The sequence below is a fragment of the Bison bison genome, unplaced genomic scaffold (assembly GCF_000754665.1).
Source record: "Bison bison bison isolate TAMUID 2011002044 unplaced genomic scaffold, Bison_UMD1.0 scf7180017864043, whole genome shotgun sequence".
NCBI classification, from domain to species: Eukaryota; Metazoa; Chordata; class Mammalia; order Artiodactyla; family Bovidae; genus Bison; species Bison bison.
In genome coordinates this window covers 10,293,735-10,307,066 of record NW_011494615.1, presented here as the reverse complement: position 1 = coordinate 10,307,066, position 13,332 = coordinate 10,293,735, and positions in this window count along the sequence as shown.

The window sequence follows — 13,332 nt, the reverse complement described above, 5'->3', positions numbered from 1 at the left end:
CCATGGGATCACAAGAGTCAGACATGACTTGCAACTAAACTACAACATATAGATAGATAATAGATAGATACATATATGTCATATATTCTTAAGCCAATCATCCATTGATGGAGTCTTGGGTGGTTTCTGTATCTTGGCTATTGTAAATAGTGCTGCAGTGAACATTGGGTTGCATGTATCTTTTCTGCTTATGATTTTCTCTGGATATAACCCAGGAGTTGGATCACTGGATCATATGATAACTCTATTTTTACTTTTCTAAGGAACCAACATACTGTTCTCCATAATGACTGCACACATTCAGTATCTATTGAAGCCCCCGGTGACTTCAGGAGTGCTGATGCTACCCCCACTTTATAAGTAACAGACTGAGGTATAAGAAGTTAACTGCCTGAGACTAGAAAGAAGAGGAGCTCAGATTTGAACAAATGTCTAACTCTGTGGCTGCCCTCTTCACCAATGAGGTATAAGAACAAACATTTGTAAAGCATTTGCTAGAGGAAATCACTCTATTAATTAAAAGACTTACTATTGCTTTCAGTCTTAATATAGTTGTATAAAATAAACTGAGTATTATCTCATATCAATGAGATATTATCATGTGAGTTTAAAAATGTTAGCTGGACAGTCAGAATGAAGTATGGCCCTATCTCCATTAGTTATATGGATTGGTGAAAGCTGTTATTATGAAATCATCCCCCTTCCATTTAAATAAGACAGACTGTAACAGAAGGCTTTTCACAAACCTGCTGTTTACCTAATAGAAGCATCTTGTGGTCATCTCAGAGGAATTCACTTTCCTGCTCGGCTGGCCGTGGAAGAGAAGGAGGGCCTTACAAACAGAGCCCTAGGCTTTGCTCAGCTGCTAGATTTCCATTAGCCACCAGAAGTCTGCCTGGGCACACTGTGTGTTTGCTCGGCCCAGGGTGGCATCTTCTCAAGACCCACTGTGGTCTGGAGAGCCTTCCAAAGTCCTGAGTCTGTAATAGAGTAAACAGCCTGCATAGCCAGGCTCTGGTTTTATAGCACAGCCCGTGAATGTCACCGGCTGAGCTAAACCTCAGCAAGACCAAATACCATGTATGACGGGTAAATATGTTCTCGTACCTGCGGGGACCTTAGCTATTTCCCGTAAAATAGTTCTTCACCACCAAACTATTGGAAATGTGGTTGTAAAGTGCAGATAGGGAGAAGTTCATTCTCTGAGCTTTAGTGAGGAACTTTTCCCTAACTTAGGAAGCATATTTTCCCTTGAGTTCAGATTAGGGTACATAGTAATCCTATGTATGTGAATATATGCAGGATATATATATATGTGTATATATATATGTATATACACTCACACACACACATATATATACATATATAAATATATACACTCACACATATATATAAATATATGTATACATACTTAGGATACATAGAATATACATAGGCTATATATACAGGATACATACACACATGTATGCATGGATATTATATATATATATACACACATATCTTATATCCATAGCTAGCAATTATGTACATGGCCTGGCTTTTCAAAATTATTTCTCCAAGTATTTTTTCCATTTTCTTGGAACAAGTCTCATTATTATTATCTCAGTTTATTTATCAGAAAACCACTGCTCAACAGGATTTGAGGATTTTGGTAATTTTTTTTCTTTTTGCCTGTGCTGGGTCGTCACTGCTTTCTAATTGTGGTGAGCAGTGGCTACTGTTCTGTTCATGGCTCAGACAGTAAGGAATCTGCCTGCAATGCAGGAGACTTGGGTTCGAACCCTGGACAGGGAAAATCCCCTAGAGAAGGTAATGGCTACCCTCTCCACTATTCTCCATGGAGAATTGCATGGAGAGAGGAACCTGTTGGGCTACAGTCCATGGGATCTCAAAGAGCTGGACATGACCGAGTGACTAACACTTCACTCCATTCTTCCCTTGTTGCAGAGCAGGGCTCTAAGCACGGGCTTAGTTGCTCTCCTGCATGTGGCATCTTCCAGGACCAGGGGCTGAACCCGTGTTCCCTACATTGGTAGGTGGATTCATATCCACTGCACCACCAGGGAAGTCCTTGCTAAGATGTAGTGAGTGGGAGAATTAGGATGCCTGTGGTCCTGCCTCTGCCTTTCCACACCCCACTCCATGTACAAAGCCCACAAGACCTTTGATACTGGTGGTAGCAATGCGTGGTCTGTGGAGCAGCAGCAGCCCCAGCACCCGGGAGCTTGCTAGAAAGGCAAAACCCCAGGCCCCGTCCAGACCTACTGAATCTGAACCTGCAATTTTAACAGGATATCCAGTTGACATTAATATCTGAGAAGTATCCTGCTAGTGACTCACAAGGGCAGCATCACCCTGCCTCCAAATGAAGAATACATTACCATGCGATGGTGTTTGGAATCATGTGTATTGAATACCAACAGAGAAGCTGAGATCATGCCATTTCTTAAGATATTGTATTGAGGTCTGTAATTGTATCTTTACTTCTAGAAAATCCCATTTTGGGTACAAATGCAACTGCACCCACGGTTGCCTGTACACTCACCTAAGCCAGGTAATGAGGCTGTGTGTCTCTCCCTGCTCATGTAATACACCTTGGCATGAGCCCGGTGCACTGTGGGGGTAAGCCATGTGACGCTTGAGCCAGATACTCCATCAGCAGCTTTTGAGTAGACGCACACTTCTAAATTAAAAGTTCAGTGCCAAGTAAATGCTTGTGAAATTGTAGTCCTCCTCCCATAAGTCGTGCTGCTTCATAATGGATTACATTTGATGTTCTCAAGACAAATTATCTATCGGAAATCAATGCCATCTCCAATAGTTTTGCTGATAACCAGTTAAAGGAGCTCAGATAAGTCATTTAAATTCCTTGGTGCTTATTTTTCTTGCCTGCAGCGTTAGATCAGGTAATCTCTATGCATCTCATCCAAGCACAGAATTGGAATTTTAAGTGGTACGGAAGATTTATAGCATCTGGAAGAACGAAATGAATTCACAGCCAAATAATCCAAATAATATCTTTCCCTTCCTGCATTTTTTTGTGAATGGAATCTTCTGGATCCTTCATTCACTACAGTTAAGGCAACCATTTCCTTTCTTATCCCTAGCGGGAGAGAGCTTATAAAATCTCAGCAATGTATAGTTCAGACCTCAAATGAAATCTTTGTGATTGAATGTCTAGGAGTTGCTGAAGCACTCCAAGGAATTCGAACTACAATCACAGGGCCAGATGCTGGGAAGCTGTGGTAGGTGACCCAGGGGAGAGTATTTTTGGTGAAAAATTACACAACAGCAGAAACCTGAATCCTGGAAAGTAGGTTCCTTTTAGTACTAGGAGTATGCTTTTAATTTAATCTCCTGAAGAATGGCCCATTCTCGATGTTTAGAATGGTCTAGGTCTTTTTATCAGAGAAGGCGATGGCACCCCACTCCAGTACTCTTGCCTGGAAAATCCCATGGACGGAGGAGCCTGGTGGGCTGCAGTCCATGGGGTCACTAAGAGTCGGACACAACTGAGCAACTTCACTTTCACTTTTCACTTTCGTGAACTGGAGAAGGAAATGGCAACCCACTCCAGTGTTCTTGCCTGGAGAACCCCAGGGACAGGGGAGCCTGGTGGGCTGCCGTCTATGGGGTCGCACAGAGTTGGACACAACTGAATCGACTTGGCAGCAGCAGCAGCAGGTCTTTTTATTCTTTTGTTTTTTAAAGACTTTTTTTTTTTTAATGTGGACCATTTTTTTAAAGCCTTTATTGAATCTGTTACAATATTGTTTCTGTTTTTTGTTTGTTTTTTTGGCCAAGCGGTTTCACGCATTGGAGAAGGAAATGGCAACCCACTCCGATGTTCTTGCCTGGAGAACCCCAGGGACGGGGGAGCCTGGTGGGCTTCAGTCTATGGGGTCCCACAGAGTCGGACACGACTGAAGCAACTTAGCAGTAGCAGCAGCAGCAGCAGCATGAAGGATAGTAGCTCCCCGGCCAGGAATTAAACCCACACATCCTACATTGAAAGGTGGAATCTTAACCATTGGACCATCAGCAAAGTCCCTGGGCCCTTTCATTCTTTATCAGGGATTTCCCTCTCAGTTTCCTGTGCAAACATGGCCAGTCTGTGAGCAGATATTTCAGATGAGACCCAGATCCTTAGGATGAGGGGGAGTGCTGTCTGGCTGGTCCTGGTATCTGAGGGGACAGCAGCATCCTAACCTCAGACCCCTGTCGCCTGGGGTTGTAATAAAGGGGTGTGTGTGCACGTGTGCATGTGTGGGTAGTGGGGACAGGGAGTTTTAGAAACAGAAAAATGAATTCCAAAGTCTAGCAAACATGGCATTGAGTGAAGTTCGATAATAATTAACAAAAGGCCTAATACATTTCAATGACATGTTTCTAAGTTGAAAAGCTGATATGATTTTCCTTCAAGTGAGGCAAGATTCCAACCCTCCACTCATGTTTGTGAGTGGGGAGAGATGAGGACATGATGTAGAGCTCTCCAATACAGAGCAAGAATATTAGTGAACAGTAACACCAGCAGCTCCCACAAGTGAGGTCAGGCACGGTCCAGGGGATTACCCCCTGACCTTGAGGTCCTCACACCTTCCTGGGCCCCTCATTTCTCAGGTTTTGGGGAACCCTAGGATCTCAGACTGGTAACACTTTATGAACGAGGACCCCTTAGGACCAAATGATTGTATAGACACTGGCCCAGATCAATCTTCTTAGCATTAAAAACCACAGACGTCTCATGGTTTTACATGAATCCCAAATACCAGCCTCCCTTTTCCAGCTGTTTTCTTTCCTTCCAGACCCACGTTTAAAGAAGGCATTTTATACCAGTGCATGCGCATGCGCACGCGCACACACACACACACACACACACACACACACAATTTCACTTGTAATAAGGCAATGTCCAGAGATATTTTGCACCATCACAACAGAAGGCAGGTTCTACGGGGCCTCAACAGTAGAGGAAAGGGATGCCACTAGACATCCCACAATCCCCCACAGGCCCAATCAGAAAGCAATTATTTGGCACCAAAACATCATGAGTGTTGAGGTTCAGAAACCTGGTTTAGCTCCATCATAGAACTGAGTCCACAGATGACACCAGGGTTTTATGTTATTTCATAGAAGAGGTGGGACCCACAGCACAGTCATGCCAGTCCTCTCTAAAGAGATGTCCCTCTTCATGCTGACTTCACTCTTGCCAAGTCTGATCCCTTTAATAGGGTGACAGTCTCAGGACTGGATCAGAGGTAACCTGGTTGCAGTTCTGCTTTGGTGTCTAACTCCATGCTTGAAACATGGGAGCGCCTGACGGGTTCAGACTCTGATGCTTTACAGGCTTCAAAGTGATGTGTGGTCTGTGTCTCTGGAAACAGTCAACAAACCCCAGGAGCATCTGTCAGGGAAGAAAGTAAGGGGAGGTCTTCGCTGCCTAGACAGTTCCCTCCAAGCTCAGGGGTATCTGATTGCATTCCCAAGAGGTCGCTGAAACAAAATGTGAGTCAGCCCATGAGCTGGGAAACCCGTGGTCGCCAGCCGTATTTTTAATGAGACAGGAGTGCTGGGTGGTCTTTCTGGAGTCACAGAGTCTCCCACTCGCCCAGACCTGCCCTCACCATGTGGGCCGCTCTCCTCGGGTCCCCTAGTATAGGAGGACTTCTGAGCTCTTGGGTCTAACGCTGCAGCACTGGGCCCCAGGGAGCATGTGTAAGGCCTGGCAGGACTCAAAGGAGGGTTGTCTGCTAACCCTGCCTGCCCACCTGCCCAAGGCCCCAACACTCCTGTACTTGCTACCCTCACACCTGGCCAACATCGCGTGGGTGTTCAACCAAGAATGTTTCCAAAATAGCTTTTAAACCAGCTCTGCAGAATTCCAAAATCAAGTCGATGTATCTCTAAGCGTGATAGTCACCTGAAAAAACCCTCTCCTGAAGGTCTCTGCCTCCAGCTCCGGGGTTAATGGAATGAAAGCCTTTTGCAGTTCACCATCAGGAGAGTCTGGGGGATAGGAGGAGCCTGTGGCTTAATTTTAGCACTCCACCACTTACCTTAGCTCATTTCTCTGGAAAATAGTTGAGGCTGGGGTGTGTTTTGTCTAGTTCGTGTGAAATTCAGCAAAGAAGGAAATAAGGCAGTGTTTTCATATGTTCCTTACACAAAGGAACACATTTTGCTTTCTCTTTTTAGGGGGTGGGCAACCTATTAACAAAGTGTAGGCTGCGAACTTTGGCTTAAAACATTTGAAGGCAGTGAATCCAGGCTTCATCAGGTGACTCACAGGAAAACCATGACCCCCTTGTCTCCACTCCCAGTGGTTCATGAGTGGTCATCCTAATCACCTGGAGGGCTGGTTACACAGATGCCGCGTTTCCCATTTGGTCAGCCTGCGTGGGGCCCCGGAATCTACATTTCACACTTGTTCCCAGGTAATGCCAATGCAGCTGGTCTGGGATGATCCCTCTTTAGGAACGATTGCACTATATATAAAGTAGATAACCAACAAGGGCCCACTGTATAGCACAGGGAACTATGTTCAGCATCTTTTAATAACCTCTAATGGAAAAGAATCTGAAAAAGTATATATACACATAGGTATACATACATTATACATACATATACATACATATACATACATTATACATACATATACATACATGAATCACTTTGCTGTACACCTGAAGCTAAGGCATTATAAACCAACTGTATGTAAATTAAAAATACAGGGGAAAGAAAAAGAACCTTTATCCTGTATAATATTATCAGATAATATAATATTACAATAAATTATATTATATATCATATAATATAATACATTATAATATGTTATCAATGGTTTAATTAGTTTAAAAAGATTATTATTCATTCAACCTCCTCCTTAGGAATCTTATCTGTTGAAAAAATGTTCATAATTATAGCCCAACTTCTAAGACTCTTCAAAACTGACCCACTTCCCATCAATACTTTCCAAGCTCCGTTCACACTTGGTTACAAGGCTGCTCTCCATCCCCCAGATCATGGGGTCATTTATGCAGTGTCTTCTTCCGCTACCTTTGCCTGAGCTGAGTCCTACAAATGCGTTAAGAAACAGACTCAGCGTTCCGTTCTGTTTCCCCACCAAGCAGAAACACTGGCTTTGACCCCCTGGTGGCCCCCACACTCTTAATGGCCAGCTCCTGTGTGCTCAGTCGCATCCAACTCTTTGTGACCTCTTGGAGTGTAGCCCACCAGGCTCCTCTGTCCACGGAATTTTCCAGGCGAGAATACTGGTGTGAGGTGCCATTTCCTACTTCAGGGGTTCTTCCCGACCCAGGGATTGAACTCGTGTCTGAATTGGTAGGCAGATTCTTTACCACCAGTGTCGCCTCTTCATACTGCTTGTGGGGTTCTCAAGGCAAGAACACTGACGGGGTTTGCCATTCCCTTCTCCAGTGGACCACATTTTGTCAGAACTCTCCACCATGACCCGTCCGTCTTGGGTGACCCTACACAGCATGGCTCATAGTTTCATTGAGTCAGACAAGGCTGTGGTCCATGTGATCAGATTGGTTAGTTTTCTGCGATTGTGGTTTTCATTCTGTCTGCCCTCTGATGAATTGGGATAAGAGGCTTATGGAAGCTTCCTGATGGGAGAGACTGACTGAGGGAGATGAGATAGTTGGAAGGCATCACCGACTTGATGGACATGGGTTTGGGTGAACTCCAGGAGTTGGTGATGGACAGGGAGGCCTGGCGTGCTGCAGTCCATGGGGTCACAAAGAGTTGGACACGACTGAGCGACAGAACTGACTGACTGACTGTCACCCCTATAGCAGAGCTCTTCTCATTTCCTCAACAAGAACCCCCCACTGCATGGACGCCTGCTTTGTGTGGGAAAGTGTGCCAGGCCATGTGGAGTTGACAAAGCCACAGATGGAAAAGAGCGAGGGGTCTGCTTTGCAGTTGGCATGGTCTCCATTGAATAATTCAGGTGTGCAGGAAATACCACATTTCTGTATTTTTGTGGTTTTTATATTTTAATTGATATCTGACACCAAACTTTACTGAATTAGGTTGGTAGGAAATGGCAATGCAGTCACTTATGTTCACACCAAAATCCAGGAGGTCCGGGTGGAGGCCAGAAGGCCAGGCGGACTCGTCACGGCCAGTTCCCAAGTGTGTTGTCAGCCTCAGGGCCCGAGCCCACGGTGCTGGATCTCTGCTTCCATGACAGGCTGGAACCAGAAGCTTCCTGCCCAGGGTCCCAGCCCCTGCAGCTGGGCTTCATGAACCACTGTTGCACTTGGAGACCCTAAATTTCTTTCGGCTGAAAGACTTTCAGAAATGACTCCAGACAGAGGGACCTCCCCAGCGGTCCAGCGGCGAAGACTCTGTACTCCCTGAACCGGGGCCTGGGTTCCACCCCCGTCAAGTGCTAGATCTCCCTCATTGTGTCCTTTCTTGCTATTGCGTGTGCTCAGTTGCATCTGACTCTGCAACTCCAAGGACTGCAGCCCACCTGGCTCCTCTGTCCCTGGGATCTTCCAGGTAAGAATACTGGTGTGGGTTGCCGTGCCCACCCCAGGGGATCTTCCTGACCCAGGGATGGGACCTGTGTCTATGGTGTCTCCTGCATTGGCAGCAGGTTCTTTACCACTTGTGCCACTGTGTTCTCCACAAACTCTCCCCAAGCTATGGCAAAGAGCCAATTTTCACAATAAACCTATTTTGCTGGTATAATCTATGCATGCTTTCCTTCAATTTTAAGACAATGGGTTACAAAATTACGTGGAATCAACAGCTTTTCAGTTTAAAAATTCACTATCAGTTCTAATGAGGTGGATGAAACTGGAGCCTATTATACAGAGTGAAGTAAGCCAGAAGGAAAAACACCAATACAGTGTAATAACGCATATATATGGAATTTAGAAAGATGGTAACAATAACCCTGTGTACGAGACAGCAAAAGAGACACTGATGTATAGAACAGTCTTATGGACTCTGTGGGAGAGGGAGAGGGTGGGAAGATTTGGGAGAATGGCATTGAAACATGTAAAATATCATGTATGAAACGAGATGCCAGTCCAGGTTCGATGCACAATACTGGATGCTTGGGGCTAGTGCACTGGGACGACCCAGAGGGATTGTATGGGGAGGGAGGAGGGAGGAGGGTTCGGGATGGGGAACACATGTATACCTGTGGCGGATTCATTTTGATATTTGGCAAAACTAATACAATTATGTAAAGTTTAAAAATAAAATTAAATTAAAAAAAATCACTATCATCTTATTATTAAGATACCATTATTTTTTAGCTTAACCAAATTTATGACTTATTCAAGGAGGGAAATAATAAAAACTCAGGTAATCCTTTTCAATAAAAGGGAGAAGTAACAATGTGAGATCATACCTTGGTTACCCATTAATGATCATACTCTACACAATATGGGTGTGTCAATGTTTTAAAAATTTAACACTAATATGGACATCTTCCATTAAAAGTAAACACAAACCCCTTGCCAAAGTTGTAAATTCATAGATACTGAAATAAAAAGCCAAAAAACCAAAAAATGAGGATGTTTTAAACATTGAAGTTTCTCAGCGATGTTACAGACCAACCCAAATGCCAAGTACAAATAATATGACAACAACCAAAAAGTCACCTGATCAGCTAATTTCCACCTCACTTCTTCATAATGTGGCCGTTGGGTGTTGCACATGGCTATTTCAAAGACTAGTGGCAAATCACTTTCAGCAGCCAAGACTGTCAACAAACAATCTTAATAACATCAATATGTTCATCTGTTCTAAAAGAAGAAGAAGAAGCATTGTATACACAGAGATGAAAATCCGCCATGTCTGGCAGCGGGTGCCCTAGTTTGGTTCCCCAGAAGCAGACCTGAGACAACGTATCAGGGCATACAGTTACCTGGGAGTTGCAGGGAATGCCAGCAGGACATGGGGCAGTGAGAGGGGGTGGGTGTTGAGATACCTATCCCGTGGGCAGGGACGCTCATGTCCATGGGGAGACAATGGGGAGCAAAGAACGCATGCCTTGGAATAAGCCCGTCCAACGGGTGAGGGTGAGGGAGCCCGTGTACTTGTCCACTTACTCAGCTCCTGGTTGAGCCCTGCTCCCAGGCCTTGTTAATTTCCTGGCATTTCAGGCTTGGCCCTCAGGCTTCTGGGCAGAGCCAGCAGTCTGGTGTGGTTCGGAGACACAAGGTACAGAGACAGGCCGATTACTGACGGTGAGACAGACTGACCAGTCTGAGGGATGCGGCTGCAGCACTGAGAGCCTTTACCCCGGTGAGTCCGAACAGCCAGCTCCCTCACCCTCAGCTCATAGAATGTGGTCAAGGTTGTCATCAGGGTAAGCGTCTCGTACAGCCTCTGTTCCTACTCTGAACAGTCCTATCAGGACTAGTCAGTATCCCTAGAGGCCTGGAAGCCGCTTCTGGAAACAAAGCTTCAACGTCTCTCTGCAGCTTTCAGGTGACAGAAAGTGCCAACCATTACTGATCTAATTATTATAGTGTGTTTCTGGGTGTTGCGTTGATCTGTCGTTGTTTAGTCGCTGTGTCCAACTCTTATGCGACTCCATGGACCCCACCAGGCTCCTCTGTCCACACGATTTCCCAGGCAAGCATACTGGAGTGGGTAGCCATTCCCTTCTCCAGGGGATCTTCCTGACCCAGGGATCAGACCCGGTCTCCTGCATTCCACGTGGGCTCTTTCACGTTGAGCTACCAGGGAAGCCCGCTGTGTTGATGGGCTGGCCATATTTAAGTGAATGATCAAATAGAGGCATATGTAATTCATAATATTGTATGTATTTATAATTTTTGATAGTTTAGAAAAGTGTTTTCCTGTTTTACAAACTTTTATTGGGAATCATAAAATTTTAGGATATCAAATTTGAGAAAATGTCCTTGAAGTTTCTTTCTTGTATAAGATTTGGAAGACTTCTTCATATGGAAGAATTTCTGTCTCTAGACACTTTGAGCCTTGTTTCTCCTCCACTACTTACATACTTCTTGCACCAGGTGCTGTGAGATACCTTTATTTTGTAACACAACTTCTGGATCCCGGGCACCTGTGTGTCTCAGCTCTGGTTGAGCTGAGTTGGCACAGTTGAACTAGAAGGTGAACTAGCAGCTATTCCTACAAGGCGACAACCGTCAGTAAACACACAGCACTGTCAGCAAATTATGTAAATATGCTTAACTAAACTTCCTCTTTGCTAAAACCCCAGAATGTCTGAGGGCACTTAATGCAAGAGACCACCATGATGGAGGGGACCTCGGAGTGGAAAGAGACCCAGGTCTCCTTTAGGGAAAACGAGGCACTTTCAAACGTGACTATAAAGAATGCATGGCTTACCCAAAGCCTTTCCCATTGTTTTGAAAAAGTCTTTAAAACAGCCTTCCTTGGTTTCGTCATAAATCCACCTCATTTACTGATAAAAGCAAGCAGTGGTTGTGTTTAAATCCACATGAAGTACAGTTCTATACAGAGCAGATGTTTCCATTTTCAGATTTCAGCAGATACTGAAGTTACTCGATTAAAAACATCGTCCCTGTGGGGCCTCATTTGTCCAAAGAGAAAGAACTAGGTTCTGGATCAGCCTGTTCCTTCAGTCCCCCTCACCAGTTCTCATGACTCTGTGACTCTCTTTGGAAGTATCTTTGGTACATTCGGTGTCTCAGAAAGACTAGTGGAGACTCCAAGTGCCTACTTGAGCCGAAGCTAGAGGAAGGTTCCCATTTCTAAAAGATCACTGTTGGAGGAAGTTGGCTCCAGTACTGATAACAAGGCAGAGTGAGTGGTGGGGGCTGGGAAGGGGGTATCTGGGAGGCTAGAGCTAGGGCCCCTCACCCAGAGGCAGCCTCCCGCACAGGGAAACTTCTGCATTATAAACTAGATCAGACTTAGTTTCAGCTGTGAATCATAGCTGGGCTCAGCGCTTCCCGCTTAATTTAATTTGGATTATTTATCTCTGCTTAACGTGGTGTGAATGGATCATTTTCACTCAGATGGTACCATGCTCCCCAAATGAAGCCTTAACTATAATGGACAGAGGATTCAGCAATGACATCTGTCATGCTTTAATTAATTAGAGTGCCCCTAATAAGACCCAGAAGAACAAATATCACATCTGAGCACAATTACATTATATCTGCACAGTGGCCTGCATTTAGCAGTTCTGGGCTTCCTGTTTCTCTGTACTCTACGTTATAGAAAAAGAAACAGAAGTTTCATCCATGTTAGATTAAAGGAACCAAACTTAACAGGCTTTGGAATTCAATTCTGCAAATATTCAGTGGAGAGTTGTTGTTTTTTTTTTCTTTTCACTGAGGTTAAAATTAGCTCAGCAGAAATCGATGAAGTAGGTGTAGGTCAGGGAATTATTTCAATATTTTGTAGCATGATTTTTTTTACTAAGTCCCAGATTCGCCAAAAACGTGTCGACTTTTACGTTCGTAAGTTTTTTTCACCAGTCCTGGTTTCAAATTTCCTGTGTTATTCCCCCACTAGAGAGGCTCATGTTTCTCACTTTAGGGTGACCACAATTTTGGTGTAGAAAATATTGGGCAAAAGAGAATTTTGCTTAGCTTTTTGGCATCATTTTCTTAATTGCTAAAGCTGCAAAGGTGATGAAAGGTTGTTGTTGAATCACGAGAAGACACCAGGATTCTTGGCCCCCGGAGGAGAAGAATTCAATCCGGGGCCAGGGACGAGGCTTGATCGCTCAGAGCTTTTGTGTAATAAAGTTTTATTAAAGTATAAAGGAGATACAGAAAGCTTCTGACATAGGCATCAGAAGGGGGCCGAAAGAGTACCCACTTGCTAGTGTTAAAAATGAAGTTATATAATCCAAAGAATATCTGGAGGTTGTAAAGACCTCATCAGACCTACTCCCATAATTTACATTTTAAGATAACACTGTCCTCAGGCAAGATACATGCTTGTAAAGACCAGGTCTACTCCCATAATTAACATTTTAAGATAACAGAAGGTTGAATCCAAAGACTGTCCTTAGGCAGGATACATTATTGTTATATAATCCTAAGGAATGTGGAGAAAGAAAAAAAGTTTGTCCTTTCTTCCTCCTTGAGAATTCCAGACCCCTCTCTCCTTGGGGACCCTTAGACGCCCTATCAACCTGCCTAGGAAATGACTGTCTCAGTGAAAGACAGTAAAGCTGACATTGGTGCTGCAAGTTTATAGGCATCCCAGTCTCTCTCTCTGGTATAAGGGGAGGACTTTCTTGTTTTGTTCATGTATGTATATGAAAAAATACACACACACACACACACACACACACACACACACACATACTTCTTA